The 12,658-nt window shown below is 39.7% G+C and overlaps 1 protein-coding gene across 2 annotated transcripts in view; it reads right to left on the reverse strand.

Moving 5' to 3' along the window:
• CNTNAP2 (contactin associated protein 2) overlaps positions 1-12,658 on the reverse strand; it is a 1,032,231-nt gene that overhangs the window by 12,577 nt on the left and 1,006,996 nt on the right. The gene's annotated exons all lie outside the window — the stretch shown is intronic.

The raw sequence follows: 12,658 nt of genomic DNA on the forward strand, positions 1-12,658 counted from the left end.
GACATAGCAACTGGACACTGCAATGACTAAGCAAGCCTAGGGAGCTGGGTGAGCAGTTGCAATAATTTCCTTCTTTGCCCCTGGACTCAGACATTGATTTTGAAATAGAGAAAATGTTGTTAAAAGTGTTTTAACTGGAGAAAGTTAAAATAATCAAGGATATGAACTGCTTCTTTGAGCAGCCTTTAAAACCCCACTGTATTTTCTTTGCTTGATGGACTAGGTGATACTGTATGAAAATAATCAGTTGCTTTTACAGACCAGTGATGCATTCAGTATACCAAAAACTGGCTCAGGGAATTCAACTGTCTTTCTGTTACCATGGACTAAAACCCATAATAAAGTTCCTTTTGTATTGTAAAGCAGCTGCACAAAAGAATGAATGGTTTCAGCTTGCCACGTGGCCTGAAAAGAGGTTTGGGGCTAGAGTAGCCCACTGTGTGCCTACTCTGGGAGAGAGTTGAACCAGCTGTGTGTTCAGCAGCTGGTTTTTGGCTGGCTGCCTGGGGGACAAACAGGAGTGTGCTTCTCAGAGCTCAGCAGAGGGGCCCTGTCCAGCAGTTTTTGCCAGCAGCACTTGTGCCTTTGACATTTGTTGGTGCTCTGGCTCCCGAAAACCTTCATCTGCACCCCTCTGAAATGAATCAAGCTATAAGTTGTAGACGATAAATAAATACCTGGTTCCGTAACAGTGGATTTTGCTCCAAAGAACTGTGCCAGGACCATTAATGAAGACATTTTGGCACAGGATCTATAAACATACCCTTGCAGTGCTAAAAGGGAAGGGCTGGCAGTGGGAAATCCTACTTCTAAACCTGCCCTCCCTGCATCTCAAGGAAAATCCTAAAGCCAAATAATACTGTGGGGAAAGCATCAGTTTGCCAAATCACAAGGAATTCCTCTCTGCCATTCTAACCCAAAAGGAGGCCCCTTGTCATCTGAGCAGAACCACAGGCAGTTAACAAGTCCTAGTGTTTGCTTTAGAGTTGGTCTCCTGTGTCCTCACATAAGAAATCTGAAAGTCTACAATGGTCACAGTTCCTCCTTTCCTTACAATTGAATATTATATTTTATCTTCTTCTCAAAGGTTATTTCAAGAACAATGGCACTAGTGAAGTGTGAAGAGAGAGGAAAGATGCTGTTCATGGCAGCATGATCCCTCTTGAGCTGCCACATCACACTGGCTGTGCTCCAAGGGATTCCTGGCAGATGGAAGACCCCAGTCTGTGATGTTCAACAGGCACCGAAGCACACTGCAGGATAAGGAAGGACATGATGCAGGATGTGGAGATCCATCCTTGATCTTGTCTGAGATCTGCTGCTAGGACTGGACCCAATGCCTCCACACACAGCTGCTCTCCATGGCACCCAGACATCTTCCACACTCAGGAGGAGCTGTCCATGGGCTCACAGTCCATGGCTGATTCACTCTGAGACTCTCACCTCTGACAAGGAGGGAACAAGAACATGTGTCTGGGAGCAGGGGACACTAGTTCAGCAAGAGCTCATCATCAGATTAGCAAAATTGTGCCCTGCTGCAGCTGCTGGAGCACCAGGTGTGCTGCAGGAAAAAAAAAAGGAGCTTAGACTTTCATGAGTCTTTTTTTTAAAGCACTTGCAGTAGTGTTGGCAGATATTATCACTGTAATTCATTAATTGCTGTTCTATTATTCTTGGGCCACCAAGACACCTGCTTGTCTATTATGGGGATTCTTTGACTGAAAAGTATCTAAAATCTCATCCATATGTGGGGTTATAGAATATATTTTGCTGCAAAAATATCCATACAATTTTTTAATTGAAGTATTACTATAGATGGATAAAGAAGAAAGAAAACAACTAATTAGTTTCCTTTTTTAACAGGACATTCCCTTGAAATTCTTCAGTAGCTTCTCAAACGATCAGAAAGAGCTATAGGTCAGAGGTCTAAGAACCACAAAAGGGCAATTCCTGCCACAGCAATTAGGCAGAAAAGAACATATGAGGGTCCTGACCCTCCAAGATGAGCTTAACAGAGTCTTGTGCCCAACAGGTACCAAGTGCAGGCATTTCAGACAGGAGTTACATCATTCAAACACATGGGGAATCCTCTCTGACCTTACTACAGTCCCATTCCTTGGCAATATTAAACCAAAAAGACAACTAAAAAGAGGTTTTTTTCCATTGCTGCTGGAATTCAGGAACTAAAAGAGGAAAGAACACGTTAGATCATACTGACAAAGGTACAGCAGTAATTCTGATCCTCTGGTAAAAGCACAGAAAACTATATAAAGTGCTGCTCACAGGCTGTAAAGAGCAATTCCTAAAACAAATCTTCCCTAGGTTTCTCCAAGTAGCCATGGTCTCATGTGTGTGATTCAAAACACGAAGAACGCAGCAAAGAGCTTTTTAATCTATCTGGGAAACAGAAAATCTATCCTGAGAAGCTAAATATTGACCCAAGAAATGTCCTGCCAGCTGCCTGAAATCCTCTGCTCACGCAGCTGTGGCACAGAGCCATCAGTTTGCTGTCACAGCACACCAAAGACCTTTTCCTAAAACCTGCAGCTAGTGCAGGGACAGATTGCTCTGTACCAGGAGATGCTGAGCTCCTCCGTGGCTTAGGAACATCACTTTGTCTGCTTCCTTTCCAGGATCCAGGCTGGCAGATGCTGTTCTTTGCATTGCTGTTCTTTGCTGTCTTCCCCCAGCAGGTCATCAGGTTAGCTTCAAACACCACCATCCTGAAGCTAACTTATGTAAAAGGACACAGTACACTTTGCTTTCTCTTTCTTTCATGGGTTGCTGTTTACAAGGCCATAGTTTCAATAAGCACAGAGTAAACCTACAGAGTCTGTACTTATGTTTTGCGCTTTTCAACTTTCTGTTATTAGGGTAAATGGGGTTGAAGAAACTTTGCAGCACCTAAAAGAGTGATTAAAGACTGACTGCAGGCAAATTCCATATGCTGGCCATCATTTAAATGACATTTGAAGCTTTAGATGACCACAAAAATGCAGTAGCAGACCTACCATCCTTCAGCATGCCCAGCATGGTCATTGCCACAGTCAGATGCAAAACAGCAGCCCTCAATGAATGGAGAGGGAAGATGGGACTGGATAAACAGAGCACAATTAGGATTGGATGTTAAAGATGACAGATGTGCTTGGTTTAGCTGAGTGAATAAATTCTGCTTCATTATTACAGGCATGATTTTGCATCTGCCGTTTTCAGAGGGAAAATGTTTTACAGTGGATCCCACATAAAAGCCTTTTGCAAATTCACAAAATTGAGATAAAAAAATGACCTAGGTAAAGTAGTCCAGAAGGTGAGTGTGGGCTGAGAAATGACCAAAAGGCTGTTCAGTAAAGGCAAGGGCAAACCCAAAACCAAAGCGAGGTGGGCATTTTCAGGTAAAGAACAGTATCAAGAAGTGCACAGTAAAAAGGCAAATTTTGTTTTGAGATACATTAATAGGAGTGGTTATATATAAGTCATTGAAAGCAATTTTTTTAACTGAACTTTTTTTCTGAGTGGGCAAGTCTTGGTTAAAATATACCACACTACAAAGGCAGATACAGTCTAGATTTGCTCCACAAAAGGAAGTGTGAGAGTTATCACAGGTCTAAAACAATCAATGAAATGTGAAACACTGGAAAGTGAGCTTGTTCAGACTAGATCTTATGTGCTGCAAGACTTCTTTGACCTTTCATCTTTGCAGATGTACACAATCTTGAGAGGTGTCCATCCATTACTAAAACCTTTCAGGGTTTTCACATAAATATGAACTGAAGAAGCAACCAGAACCGCCAGACCTGGTGATCACAAGGTACATAAAACTCACATCAATCAAGGCATTGATCAGAAGCAGAACAGTAATATAAAATAAAAGATGTGAACTATAACTCCATCTTCCCTAATTCTATTTTGCAGCCAGCATCCAAGAATTGACTTTGCAATGACAGCAAATGCTCACTTACATGTTAAGATTTTGAGAAAGTGTTGGACACTAGATCCATTCACTAATCTGGTTCTCCATAGGACCACAGCACAGAGAAAAATAAAAGCAAGCTCTCTGGTGTCATTCTGTAAATTATGTCAACTCTGCTGGTCAGGTGAGACTGTACTGCTATGGCTTGAAATTACAGAGCTCTCCTTATTACAGACTCTAAGTACAGAACCTAATTGCTTGACTCTTGATAGTAGAAATTAATGTGCAGTCACAGCCCCATTCCCCTTCCTGAAGGGACTGGATCACAAGTGAAACTCTAAACACAAGCACAGAAATGATGGAGCAGGAGTAAACAACGCCATTACACAGTCCTACATCAAAGGTGAGCAACACAACCCTTAGAGTGCCCTTTTGTGCTCATCCACTACCCGTGCCCTATCCTATTCACTTCTCTCCTCCTGAGTCTGGCTCTGTGAAGAGCTCTCATGGCACATAAACTGCAGCAATTCAGCAAAATAAAAAAAATCTGAAGCAGTATGAAAAAAGCTGTCTCTTTTAATGCACTTTTTTTGTGTTGTTGTATTGAAAGTTCATATGTTTTTATCTTTTAAATTAATGCATCTATTTTTTTTCCTACTTATCAAAGCTGAAAACTCAGACATGAGAAAAACTACCCTACTCCTGCTTTTCTAGGCATTTGAGAGCAGATTCTGAGGGAGGACTGTTTAACATTAATCTCTGTTAGCAGACTTTACTTGAAGTCCTACGAACACCAGGTTAAGTGTTAACACCAAGAATTTGGCTGAAGAGATTTTTAATATTAAACACCTCCAAGTTTAAAAAAACCCAACCTCACACTTACCCTCCCAAAAATATCTAAATATACTATTAACCATGTTGTTTGTAATAGGTCAGCTTTGTTCTAGCATACTATGTGGGGTCAATCATCACTCCTTGAATATTTAGTGATGCCTCAAGTGTAGTGTTAGAGGGTTATATGTATGTCCCCATTATGAACCACTTTCCTGAATTTATGGAAATAGAAATCTTCACAGTCACTGACTTAATAAATTCTTTTTTAGCACAAGTTACAGGATATTGGAAAAAATACACCCACTTAGCAATTCTGTAACTACCAGAACAGACGTGCAGCTTAGAGGGAAAATTGGGGCCTTTAATTTAAAAAATGTCATCTTCTTCTCTCTGTTGCCAATAATGCTAATTATTTGGAACATGAAAATCTCCATGTTGGAACAAAAATCACTAATTTCTTCAGTCTTTTACATGACATTTGAAGCTTTACTTGACTGGGGGGGACAGAGAGGAAAAAATCCTCCAGTGCATTAGTGCTATTTGGACCAATTACTTATACTAAGTTTTGTCAGGTATGTTCAGTTAGATCAAAAATATTTTGAAAAGTTACATTTTGTTTTCCCTAAGAACTTTTTGTTGAATCTCAAGCGGTTTTTATGTCAGCTTCTGGTGAGTTCTGCTGAGAGAGATACATGCACAGAGATAATGGAAAACACAAAACCTGTGTGTTTACATTTCTAGTGGGAAGGCTCCCCAATCCTGTCTTTTTATTCCAATATAAAATGAATATAAATTTAAAAAAATCCTCTTAAATGATGGCTTAATAGAAACATTGTCCTCTGAACACCCTTCTGCATGCAAATGCCTTGGACAGTGGGAAGGTAAGTGGGGATTAGAGAAGAAAAGTGTTGTTGGATGTTACTGTAAAAAAAAGCATGAATTTTAGAATGAACAATGGAAACGCTAACAATGAACAATGGCAGTGCTGGGAGAAAAATGAAGTGAAAGCTCCCTGGTCAATGAACTGGGACAATAAAGACGCTCAACACTAGACAGCAGACAACCTAATCAGCTAAGATAGCTATTTATGAATTGCTGTGTTACCAGCTCTTTAACTTCTTTCTGCAGGTGAGCTTTGCTGTCCATACTCTTAAGGAGGGGAGGAAATGGAGTTTTACCAATGGCTTACACTAAGATAGTTGTACAATAGTCTTTTTTTTTTTTTGGTCTTGAAAGGCAATCTTCCTAGCAAAGGGAATGAAACACTTGTGCTTTATTAGGAGACCAATCCTTGCAGCTCAAACTCCCCCAGTCAGTCCTGGATGAAATACAAAGCAGGGAAAACATTCCTGCACTGCCTGTTGGGATGGATTAGGTGATTATCCCTTGCTTTCCCCTTTCCATGATTGCTTCACACCTTCTTTGGCACACAAGAAAGTAATTGTGCAAAGTACTGGTAAGGCAAGACACGTCATAATACTAATACCTGGTACTTGTAAACTATGGAATTTTATTCATTTAAAAATGAGAACAGGCATTTAACTTTTTGATTTTGTTTATCTGCTGTTGAACTTCAGCGAGTTGGATCTCAGAATTAGTATTTTGAACATTTTCTCTGCCAGATTTCCAATTGATTTGCAGCCCATTAGAGCACCCTCATCCATCAAAGACCGAAACTCATCTATCTTTTAATTCCTGGTAGCAACATCTGTTTGACACTGAGTCTCACTATGACTCCAGACAAGAGTCATGCTGGCCTAAGCTATCACTTCCATGAAAATTTTATGAGCAGTGCTTACATTTCACCTGTTAAGGAAGAGTCACAAATATTTCCTTTTATAATTAATGTGGAAGATGAAGCGCTTTGGTGCTCTCAAAGGAACAGTGGAGTTAATGTTGGTCAAAGCCTGGCTGTATATAGCTAATCACTGAGAATGGACCCAGAGGGAATATGTGAAAGAAACACCCCTCTCCTCCCTCCCAAAAGCAAGAATACTAAACAAACCTGCAAACTTCTGACAGCTACAAAAAAGGAGAAAAAAAGAGAAAGACTCAGACTGGGGATAAGAAGTGGGTCAGATTGGAGACTTTAAACCTAAAAACCCCTTTAATAGCTGTAATGACCTGACTGTAATCTAGAAGAACCTCTTACACAGGAAGTAAGTGTGTTTCTGCCTGAGGAAAGGAAAAAGAAGCAGTCACAAGAAGTGCTCAGGTATCTAAATTTACTAAAATACTTCATCTAAAATGGACTATTCTCTACTCCATTCTCCCCCTAATTTACACCATCTCTATATGCCTAGTTAAGATTAGTACTCGTGTAAAAAATAAAGTGTTTGCAAAGGGTGGAAAAGACTCTCTTTTTAGTATTAGCACCTTCTCTTGACATTAGGTAGCAGCAATTTTAATATTCAAATCACTGCTTATGAAACAGCTACAATACTGGTCTGTCAACGAATGCCAGAAGAATTTACAAGCTTGGCAGTCTGCCAGCTGTCTGATACACTAGACAGAGTGTCAGAAATCCCACACAGAATCTATATAGCCTTAAAGTCAAGAGAAAGCTATGCATAATTGTGTGAAGGAGCTATATGAGACTGAGGGAGGCATTTTTATTCCAAATCAATAGAGAGATTTGCAGTAATTCAAGCACCATAATTAAACCCTTTAAAGATGAAGCACTGATTGTGCCAAATTTCAGACAGATGCTCTTCCTCGTTAGCTGTTTGATGGGCAGGAGAAAAATAGAAACTGTTGCATTTAAATGTTCACCACTTACCCTCTGGTCTGCAAGAAACACTTGGTGCTTAGAAACTGAGCTATGAGTTTCTGCTAGACTTAATCCCTCCTGACTGACTGACAAAAAAATGCTACCTTTTTGTCTGAAAACAACTCAGGTCAAGGCCATGGACTTCTGAGACAATATTTATATTGGGAGCATGGGGGATGAATGCTGGTCATTCTTGATAGAGTAAACAATCACAGAAATGCACCAGACTGGCAGTGGAAGAACCTGTTGACCCACAGGGCAGGTTGCAAGTGCATCTTCAGTCTCTTATATAAAGAGTATAAATATTGAGCTACCTTACTGGCAGACAAACAGCCTCCCAATGTTTACAAGCCATGTTAATTAAAAAAAAACCAAACCAACAACTTTGAGTAATCAGTAACCCTGAAGAGAGAATCCAGCATGATTCTCTGAGTGCAGTGCAGGTTTGCTACGCTTGAAAAAAAGAGGAGCATCATTTTATTCTAGCAAATGCCTTCATATCTATTTCCAATTTTGCTAACACTAGGAGATCAAATTTAGATGTGTAAGGCTGCATCATGAATAAAAGTGGTGAAGTTCCCCTGTGCCTCCTGCCTGGACTTGCATGCCCTTGCAGGAAGCCTAGGGAAGTGACCCTCATCTCCTGCCATCCCCTAAAAGAGAGAATGAGCACTTTGTCACATGTCACCACTAACTTAATGCTCATGCTCTCTGACTCACTGATGTGTACAGGACTCTTTCAATGCCTGTGGCCAGGAGAAGAGTGTTTTGTTCATGTGTTTGTGACCTAAGACCACTTTGAGGGCTGCATTGTCACCTATCAGCAAATAACGCCTTTGATTCCTCCTTCCCACTGCGTCATTTGTAACAAGCCCTTGACAAGGGCAAAAGCTATTTTCCATCTTCCTAGCCACATCCACAGCAGCACACATCTGACCCAGCTTCTCCTCAGGTGCTGCTGCTCTGCTCTCTGAGATGTGATACCAGTGGTCAGAGGGTGAGATGTGACTCAACCCATGGCATCTGAATCTGGAAGGTGACCTTCAGCACTGCCACCACATGAGTGACACTTTCTCTTGGTGCAGAAATTGACTGCTCTCTTTCACTTGACAAAGAAATTAGCTGGCCAAATAGGTGAGCTTGGATGTGTGGCCAGTGCTCAGTGCTGTTGCTCCCTTCTCCTCCCATCACTTGTTAAAGGAAGAGGGATGAATTCATAACAAAAAGAGAGTGAATCCTGCAAGCAGCTGTTTTAATATTGATGACAGTGGTACATGATTTTGCAGGACATGCTCAATATAGGTATCAAAGTAAGCTCTTGATTCGTAAAAGGCAAGACGTTTCAACTATTACAAAAAAATAAAGAGCATTTAGGGTTTAAAACACACAAAGTCAGAAAAAAATCACGCCTCTTGAAGAATGTAGAGATGTAGCATTTAATCCTGCTCCATTTAATTTGTAATATGTTGAAGCTAGTATAGGTTTAACCAAATCCTATGTTAAATACTCTAGATGCCATTCTGTTCATACTCAGAGTAAATGCATCTTGCAGCTACAGAGCACTACGACAACTTAGGACTGCTAAAGTTTGCCAACTATTGTGTGCATCTTGCCTTTCTGGATCTCCTGCTTTTACTAAATTGCAGATTGGGTGGTTTGGCAAGGTGGAGCACATTTTACGTAAAACAGAGAGGTATATCCATGTAATAGGTTTCTTTTATCCTTTATTTATATGAATAAGAAAACTTCGGAGATGAGATTTCATTAGTAATTGGCAGAACCTTAGGTAAAAGCACCCAACAACGTCACTACAATAATATGCAACTTCTAATTTTAACTATAAGGCATTTTAGGTGTTGAATTTTTTTACTACAAAAATAATAATGTTTGGGCTTTTTTCTGCTTCTCTACAATGAACAAGGTGTCAGCTATCATTCACCTATATCTTAGCTAATTTGAACTGAGAGATATTAAAAACCCCTTGTGATTAACTTTTTTTTTAACCTATGCAGCAGCAATAGATATTAAAATGCATACCAATACAGTTAAAGGCTATAGAAATTAAAACTTTTGTTTTGAATTGCATGCCAGACAGGCAATTCAATGGTTTGGACAATATATAAAAGTAGATATGTTAATTGATCAGGCTCTTAGCCTCTTTTCTACACTCCTATTGATGTAACCAAGGCAAATTGGATTGTCTAACATGAACTGAGATAATACTGATGGGAGGAAAACACAGGAAGTGAACTATATTGATGATCTGCTTGGATGTCGTTATTGACCTTTTTCTTTTAAATCACTAGAAAGTCACATTCCAGAAAAGAATGACTTGTTGAATTCCTGTACTTCATCATCACGAAGAAAGGATCACCATAGCAACAGGAAAAGACTATGTATTGTGAGAATACTCACAAACTGAACAAGATAATGGTTTAAGAGAATGTCCCAGGAGCATGGCAAAATGCCAGCCAGGGGTGGGGAGGGAGGGAAGTGGGACTTCTACAAGAACAAAGGAATTAAAAAATATCTAATATTATAAATGTGAAATATATGTGTACTCAAGGCTAACAGAAAGTGCAAGACAGGGAATTGACAAACTGTACAGCCCATTTGTCAGGGGAGAAAATCAGCAGGGCTTCTTATTGATAAATCCCTGAACTAGTTTTTAAAGGTCAACTGCCAAGTGACTGATGTGTGTCATTATGATTTTCCCTTTAGCCTCTCTGTTAGGGCATCCAAAATGTTTTGCAGCTAGCAGGAGATGTTCATGCAGTAACTACACAGAAGAGTTTAAAGAAAACATTTCATGTAGGTCATCCATCAGGCAGAACCTGCTTAACTTCTAGTAATTATCTGCAAAATCTGATCCAGCACTGTAGTTGAGAGGTGAAAGGATCATTACATTTGTCATCTGGTGTATCTGTTCTATTTAGACACTTATCTTTGATTCCCTCCTACAACATTTTTCAATCCTCAAAGTTCAATTCCACAATATTTGAGAAACAAAGCTAAAAACCTAAGCTTAACTCAAAATATGAGTCAGGATGAGTTCAGAGTATGTCATTGAATAAAATTTAAACCATATGATGCTTCCCACAAATTTTTTCCTGACTGTTTTATTTTCACTATGAAACATCCATCCTTAGCTCTCATGTTTTGTTAAGAACTATTTAAAATTAAATAGGCAATATAACACTAAAAATTACAGATAAAAACATGCTGAAGATGAGAAACACTGCACATAGTAATTGCTGCTTTCAAAGCCATGTTATTTGCAACCATTTCTTTGTGGCAAAGTGTGAGTGGCTTTTGCTTTAAGATCACTACAAGTGCTTCTGTGAATTTCAAAGCTGCTTTTTGTCTTTCTCCCTTCAGCCAGTTTAGTAAAGGAGTAAATTCACACTGAGACAACAGAGACTATTCCAGTTCTGGAGCCAATAACTTATACCTCTGATTCCTCCATTTTGTCTCTCAACATAATTTGTGTTAGAAAGTCTTAAGTAGGGTTTGGAAAACACAAAAAAATCCTCAGTGGAAACTCCCAATTTACTACTGCAAAGTGACACTTAAACCCAAGCATTTTAATTTAGATGACGATCATTTTGATGACTGACAGTCTATGACTTTGATGACTCAAGGTTACACAGTCTACAGAATACATTTTTCCTGTGACTGAACTATCTATGTCAGACCACCACTGATACTTTCACAAAGACTCGGTTGTTTTTACTGATATTGATAATGAGTTGCTGCGATACCTCCTCTTTGCACCATGGAAATGCCACCCACAGTAGAAGCCAGACATTGCTCACCAACACCTGAATATCCTTTTACTCCTGAACCAGTGAAATGCCACTTCTTTGCTGTGAAATTTATTTCTACAATCATAACTCACCTGACATTGTTGCTTTCTTTGGTGTACAGCAGTCCCTCACTAGAAGTCTTTGAAGCAATATGACCTTCTCTCTCTGCTGCTGTGGATCACTAGAGAGGACAAGACAAGGGATTCCTAGCTCCCAGTCTTCCAAAAACTAATCATTACTGAAAATGAAACTGGGTCTCTTGAGCTTTGTCTGCCCATGACTTGAAACAGTTAAGTCTGGCTATGGCAATGAAATCTATTTTTTACTGACAGAAGTTAACAGAAGCTTGAGCCAACCTACTAGCATGCTGCATGTTCCCTGACATCCTTCATGCTGTCTCTGTGTCCAAGTACTACAATTTGTCCAGAAGAAAAAGTGTAAATTGTAATCTGTTGGGTCAAGAGATGAGATTGAGCCAACACAAGGTCAAGCATAATAGCATGTGCCAAGGACAAACAGGACCTCTTTTTGAGCTGCAGGAGCTATTAGGAACTGTGCAAATATCCTGAGCAAATCCCACCGTAGTCTTTTGCTAGCTTACACTGAAATGAAGTGGACAGAAAAGTAACCAACAAAAATTAACGAGTAAAGCCCATTAAATGCTCATGATTCACAGCAGCAGCACATCCTCAAGGAGTTCATGGCACATTTTTTAAAGACATGTGCCAGTGCGGAATCCTTCAGAAAATGTGTATAGAAAGAGGAGTACAGACCACAGCCTTCAGGTACAAACAGGCTGAATAATTCCAGAGAAAAAAGGGACTACTAATTTATGATGAAAAAAATTCAGGTAGAAAAGTGCATGTTTTAAGTGGGGAAGAGACATACTGAAATCTTACAATAGCATGTCATGGCAGCAAGGAGGGAATGACAGGTTTTAAAGAATGATACTGCTTTTATGAATGTGTGGGATCCTCAGCTCTACAAGGAGCTCTGTCTCTCCTTAGAAACAACTGCCCTACTTCTCTGCTGAAGAAGAGATGAAAGGAAATGCTGCAAGGACTTCCTTGACACTGCAAGGAAAAAAACCCTAAACAACAACAACAAACCAAACCAACCAACCAACTAACCAACCAAACACCCACAAAAAAACAAACCTCAAAGGTACGACTTTGACATGTACTTCTGAGAAAGACATATATACCTGCCTGCTCTCATTTAAAACCTGGCATATGGATGCATCCCCAAACTCAAAGACTAATCATTATCAAAATCAAGTTTTTCCTCTAGCATTTTAATTTTATACCACTTCAAACAACGAATTTGCCAGGACAGGTT

This window comes from Molothrus ater, chromosome 1 (genome assembly GCF_012460135.2).
Source record: "Molothrus ater isolate BHLD 08-10-18 breed brown headed cowbird chromosome 1, BPBGC_Mater_1.1, whole genome shotgun sequence".
Lineage (NCBI taxonomy): Eukaryota > Metazoa > Chordata > Aves > Passeriformes > Icteridae > Molothrus > Molothrus ater.